This window comes from Cebus imitator, unplaced genomic scaffold, assembly GCF_001604975.1.
Source record: "Cebus imitator isolate Cc_AM_T3 unplaced genomic scaffold, Cebus_imitator-1.0 Scaffold187, whole genome shotgun sequence".
Classification (NCBI taxonomy): domain Eukaryota; kingdom Metazoa; phylum Chordata; class Mammalia; order Primates; family Cebidae; genus Cebus; species Cebus imitator.
The window spans coordinates 1,928,989-1,935,823 of record NW_016107502.1 but is presented as its reverse complement, the minus strand read 5'-3'; the positions used below and the strand labels follow the sequence as shown (position 1 = coordinate 1,935,823).

The 6,835-nt window shown below is 45.2% G+C and overlaps 1 protein-coding gene across 15 annotated transcripts in view; it reads right to left on the bottom strand.

The window, feature by feature from the left end:
- ZNF384 (zinc finger protein 384) overlaps positions 1–6,835 on the bottom strand; it is a 28,320-nt gene that overhangs the window by 19,146 nt on the left and 2,339 nt on the right. The window lies entirely within an intron of this gene.

Genomic DNA, 6,835 nt, shown 5'->3' with positions numbered 1-6,835 from the left:
AAAAAAAAAAAAAAAAGAAACAAGAAAAAAAACACACAAGTTGCAGGGGCTCATATCTGTAATTCCAGCACCGTGAGAAGCCAAGGTGGACAGATTGCTTGAGTCCACCAGCATGGGCAACATGGTGAAACCCCATCTCTGCAAAAAATACAAAAATTAGCCAGGCGTGGTAGCGGGTGCATGTAATCCCATCTACTTGGGAGGATGAGGCAGGAGAGTCATCTAAGCCCAAGAGGCAGAGGTTGCAGTCAGCTGAGACTGCGCCACTGCACTCCAGCCTGAGTAACAGAGCAAAACCCTGTCTCAAAAACAAACGAAAAACAAAAATCAAAACAAAGATGGGGGTCTCACTTCTCTTCAGGCAACAGAATCAAGACACAATCAGATCACAGTAAGAGAATCCAACCTTGCCAAGCAAGCTTTTGGGGAAACAGCAATCGTATCTTTTACATCTGTATCTTATAAATATCCCCAACATACGACTTTATCACCTAAAACACAATCACATATTTAACGAATTGAACAATAGTGGACTTCCTACATGTAGGTTTTGCAAACAATGCTTGGGGCTCAAGTCTTACCCACAATCCCCCTGTCTAATCTTCTAGTGGCGAGTGGAGAGAAATGAAACAGACAAGGTAAGAGTGGTGATGAATGATGGGAATGAAGTAGCGAATTAGGATGAAGGCAATGAGTGCCAAGGCTCACGCCTGTTATCTCAGCACTTTGGGAGGCCAAGGCAGGTGGATCACTTGAGGTCAGCACTTCGAGACCAGCCTGGCCAACATGGTGAAGCCACGTGTCTACTAAAAATACAAAACTTAGCTGGGCATGGTAGCACATGCCTGTAATCCCAGCTACTCAGGAGGCTGAGGCAGGAGAATTGAACCCGGGAGGTGGAGGCTGCAGTGAGCCAAGATCACACCACTGCACTGTAGCCTGGGCAACAGAGCAAGACTCTGTCTCAAAGAGAAAAAAAAGATTAAAAATTACGAGGGAGAGAGGGTAAATGAAAGGTCCAATATAAAATTATCCCCAAAGAATCAAGGAAGTTGGCTGGGCGTGGTGGCTCACATCTGTTATCCTAACACTTTAGGAGGGCAAGGTGAGTGGATCACTTGAGCTCAAAAGTTCAAGACAAGCCTGGCCAACATGGCAAAACTCCATCTCACCAGGCGCGGTGGCTCACGCCTGTAATCCCAGTACTTTGGGAAAGCCGAGGTGGGCGGATCACGAGGTCAAGAGATCGAGACCATCCTGGCCAACATGGTGAAACCCCGTCTCTACTAAAAACACAAAAATTAGCCAGGCGTGGTGGCAGGCGCCTGTGGTCCCAGCTACTTGGGAGTCTGAGGTTGCAGTGAGCTGAGATTTTGCCACTGCACTCCAGCCTGGTGACAGAGCAAGACTCCGTCTCAGAAACAACAACAACGAACAACAAAAACAACAAAAAACCCCAACTGTACTAAAAATACAAAAATTAGCCAGGCATAGTGGCACATGTCTGTTGTCCCAGCTACTTGGGAGTCTGAGGTTGCAGTGAGCTGAGATTTTGCCACTGCACTCCAGCCTGGTGACAGAGCAAGACTCCGTCTCAGAAACAACAACAACGAACAACAAAAACAACAAAAAACCCCAACTGTACTAAAAATACAAAAATTAGCCAGGCATAGTGGCACATGTCTGTTGTCCCAGCTACTTGGGAGTCTGAGGTTGCAGTGAGCTGAGATTTTGCCACTGCACTCCAGCCTGGTGACAGAGCAAGACTCCGTCTCAGAAACAACAACAACGAACAACAAAAACAACAAAAAACCCCAACTGTACTAAAAATACAAAAATTAGCCAGGTGTGGTGGTACATTCCTTTAGTCCCAGCTAGTTGGGAGGCTGGGGCAGGAGAATAACCTGAGTGCCCCGAGGCAAGATTGCACCACCACAGTCCAGCTTGGCTGACAGAGAAAGACCTTGTCTCAAAAAATAAATAAACAAATAAATAAATCAAAGAAGTAAATGCACTATGGATGTGAAAACATAGGAAGAAAGAGGCTGGGCATGGTGGCTCACACCTGTAATCCCAGCACTTTGGGAGTCCAAGGTGGGTGGATCACAAGGTCAGGAGTTCAAGACCAACCTGGCCAACATGATGAAATTCCACCTCTACTAAAAGTACAAAAATTAGCCTGGCATGGTGGTGCACGCCTGTAGTCCCAGCTACTCGGGAGGCTGAGACAGAAGAATTGCTTGAACCTAGGAGGTGGAGGTTGCAGTGGGCCAAGATTGCATCACTGCACTCCAGCCTGAGCAACAGAGCGAGGCTCTGTCTTTAAAAAAAAAAAAAAAAAGGTGGACAATGTCATCACCACCATCAACACTTATTAAGCACTTACTGTGTTAAAGGTAGTGTTCCAAGCACTTTACAACGATTACATTATCTAGTCCCTGCAACAATGAGGTAGGTACTGTAATTTCCATTTAAAATGAGGAAACTGGAGGCAGAGAGTTCAACAGTAAAGAGCAAAGCAGGAATGTGGCTCCAGGCATCAAAGAATAAGTTAAGGAAAGGTGTTCTACAAGGAACCAAAACCATGTAACTGCAGTACACACTTTCTGATGTTTGGCTTGATCCAGGAATTAAAATTTAGAATATTTCCAGGAATTAACTATATATTTTCCAGGTAGTTCTCAATAAATGTTTTCAAAATTGAAGTTTCTAATAAAAGCAAAAATGATATGCAGTTCAAGGTCATATTCTGTGAAACCTCACTTAGCTACCAAGAGAACTGATTTTAGGATGATAGAGCCTGAATAAAGAGGCCACACTTTACAAAGAAAATAAATAAAAGCCCGTCCCACTTACTTGGATACCCAGTTTATTCTATCTCTGTACTCCTAAAATGAGATCCATGGAGAGCTAAGAATCAAAACTATCGTGGGAATACAATGTTAATGGCGCCCCCAGAGTAGTGTAACAGGGCGCTCTGGAGCCGGATTACTCAGATACCTGCTTACTGTCTGTTTTACCACTTACTCTATCTTTTGTGGAGGAAATTTCTCCAAACCATCCCCACATCCAAGCAGGCACATATCAACATTCTTATAACCCAACGAAGCCCATGGATATTACACAAAAAACTCATATCTACACAGTTTGCCAGTTTTAATGATTATGGCAACATATTTAAAGAAAGCACTTTGGGAGGCCAAGACAGGAGGATCACTTGAGCCCAGGAATTCGAGAACAGTTGGGGCAAAATAGGGAGACCCTGTCTCTACGAAAAATTAAAACATCTCTACAATTTTTTTTTTTCTCTCGAGACAAAGTCTCGCTCTATTGCCAGGCTGGAGTGCAGTGGTGTAATCTTGGCTCACTGCAACCTCCACCTCCCAGGTTCAAACGATTCTCCTGCCTCAGAATCCTGAGTAGCTGAGACCACAGGCGTGTACCACCACGCCCAGCTAATTTTTGTGTTTTCAGTAGAAACGGGATTTCACCAATTTGGCTAGGATGGTCTTGATCTATTAGCCTCGTGATTCCCCTGCCTCGGCCTCCCAAAGTGCTAGGATTACAGGTGTGTGCCACCGAGCCAGGCTACAAAATTTTTTTTAAATATTTACTTATTTTTATTTATTTATTTTTGATACAGAGTCTCATTCTGTTGCCCAGGTTGGAGTGCAGTGGAACAGTCTCAGCTCACTGCAACCTCTGCCTCCCAGGTTCAAGTGATTCTCCTGCCTCAGCCTCCCAAGTAACTGGGACTACAGGCACCCGCCATCACGTCTGGCTAATTTTTGTACTTTTAGTAGAGGCAGGGTTTTACCATGTTGGTCAGGCTGGTCTCCAACTCCTGACTTCAGCTGATCTGCCCACCTCAGCCTCCCAAATTGCTGGGATTACAGGCACAAGCCACTGCGCCCAGCCTATAAAAAGTTTAAAAAGTAGCCGGGCATGCTGGCTCACAGCTGTAGTCCCAGCTACTTGGGAGGCTCAAGTGGGAGGACTGCTTGAAACCGGGAGGCAGAGGATGCGGTGAGTGGAGATCACGCCATTTCACTCCAGCCCAGGCAACAAGAGCGAAATTCCATCTCAAGAAAAAAAAAATAAGACGGGAGGTTTACTGCTGGGCGAGGTGGCTCACACCTGTAATCCTATCACTGTGGGAGGCCAAGGCACGTGGATTGCCTGAGCTCAGGCGTTTAAGACTGGCCTGGGCACTAAAATACAAAATATTAGGTGGGTGTGGTGGCACGTGCCTGTAATCCCAGCTACTCAGGAGGCTGAGACAAGAGAATCGCTTGAACCAGGAGGAGGGGGTTACAGTGAGCCAAGGCTGTGTCACTGTACTATGGCCTGGAAAACAGAGCAAGCCTCAGTCTCAAGAAAAAAAAAAGGGGGGGAGATTTACTATAATTAAGTCAGAGGGTAATTTTCTCTCAAGAGACTCAAGGAACATGTTCCTTCTCCAATCTCAAAAGAAATCTCAGAAGCACTCAGGAGGTAAAGAAGAGAAACACTAAGCCGGGCGCGGTGGCTCATGCCTATAATCCCAGCACTTTGGGAGGCTAAGGCAGGCAGATCACCTGAGGTCAGGAGTTCGAGACCAGCCTGACCAACATGGAGAAACCCTGTCTCTACTAAAAATACAAAATCTGCTGGGCATGGTGGTGCATGCCTGTAATCTCAGCTACTTGGGAGGCTGAGGCAGGAGAATCGCTTGAACCTGGGAGGCCAAGGTTGCAGTGACCCGAGATCGTGCCATTGCACTCCAGCCTGGGCAACAAAACTGAAACTGCGTCTCAAAATAAATAAATAAATTTAAAGAAAGAAAGAAGACAGATACTATCAAGTATTAATAATAGCCATGAAACACAGTAGGACTTGAACTCTTGGACCAGAGCTTTGTCTATCTGACCACATCCTTCCATAATGCTACCCCATCCAGGGATAAAGGTGTCATGGAGTCCAGCAGGTGTTTTTGGCAGACAGGTGAAGACCACCATTTCTTTCCCAGAACCCACTAATTGATTTTTACTGTTGTTTTTTCAAATAAAGCATGACTTTCTTTTCCCAAGAAAATAACATTCCCTTAACACAACCAATCCTTAGAAAACCATGAAATATACCCACCCAGTTCAGTAGCTAGAGAATGGCCTTAGGAATCAAGACTTGTGAATTCTCTCTCTTTTTTTTTTTTTTTTTTGAGACAGGGTCTCACTCTGTTGCCCAGGCTGGAGTGCAGTGATACGATCTTGGCTCACTGCAACCTCTACCTCCTGGGTTCAAGCAATTCTCCTGCCTCAGCCTCCCGAGTAGCTGGGATTACAGGCGCTTACCAACACACCTGGCTAATTTTTGTATTTCTAGTAGAGATGGGGTTTCACCATGTTGGCCAGGCTGGTCTTGAACTCCTGACCTCAGATGATCCAGCCTCCCAAAGTGCTGGGATTACAGGCGTGAGCCACTATGCCTGGCCAATATTTGTGAATTCTAATTCTAGGTTGTACATCAGTGGATGACTCTTAACTATCTAAGTGGATGAATGAACTATTTTACTAGGTTTCTATTAGGATGGAGGATGGAAGAGGATAAGCCTTTTGCAAATACGTTTGTAAGGCATATGGTGACGGGATAAAGGCAGCACAAAAAAGAGAAAGGATAAAATGCCCCAAGTGCTCCTAAAAGGAAGAGTTACAGAAAAACTTCCACAAGATGAGGACTATTAGCAACAATTAGTGAAAATTACATAAGAACTACATAATTACAAAAGGAATTACCCAAAAGTAATAAATCTATAGCCTCCAGCTTAGTAATCATCTACAAGTGGCACCACCACCAACAAAAAAAAGATGGAAAATAAAAATCAACTTAAATTCAACTACAGAAAGAACTTAGACACTGTTGAGAAACCATTCCAAAACACACAACTGCAGAAAGGCTACCTTAACTGAAGGCTTGAAGAAACACAGAAAGTTTTTTTTTTCTCAGTAAGGAAACAAAATCTTTCTCTCAGGTTCTAAAGACATTCAAGAAGGGCCATCCCAGCAGGATACGTGACGCATTCCTACTACTATCCACAGACTCTTCCAAGTACAAGTAACTCCAAACAAATGCACCCCAATGTTACTGGGAAACATCATTACACCATACACAAACAGACTAAACAGGACTGCTACCACCCCACAGCTGGCAACCTGGGCCAACAGCTTCTACCCCGGGTACCACTGGACCACTTTACCCTGCATCCCATGGGAGGGACAGCGCTGTGGTTCTCCTTGCCTTGTCTGTTCCACTATAAATGATGGATTTGGGGAATGTGAGGCTAAAATAAATAAGTCTGCAGAAGAAGAGATATGTACCCAATATTTCATCAACAACTTGGCTCAGAAACCCATGAGGCATTTTATAAACTGTCCTGGAACTGATTTTTAAAAGATACCTCGGGGGGCCAGGCACAGTGGCTCATGCCTGTAATCCCAGCACTTTGGGAGGCTGAGGCAGGTGGATCATAAAGTCAGGAGATCGAGACCACCCTGGCTAGCACAGTGAAATGCCGTCTCTACTAAAAGTACAAAAAATTAGCCGGGTGTGATGACAAGTGCCTGTAGTCCCAGCTACTTGGGAGGCTGAGGTTGCAGTGAGCTGTGGAGATCGCACCACTGCACTCCGGCCTAGGCGACAAGAGGGAGACTCACCTCAAAAAAAAAAAAAAGGCCGGGCGCGGTGGCTCACGCTTGTAATCCCAGCACTTTGGGAGGCCAAGGCGGGTGGATCACGAGGTCAAGGGATCGAGACCATCCTGGTCAACATGGTGAAACCCCGTCTCTACTAAAACTACAAA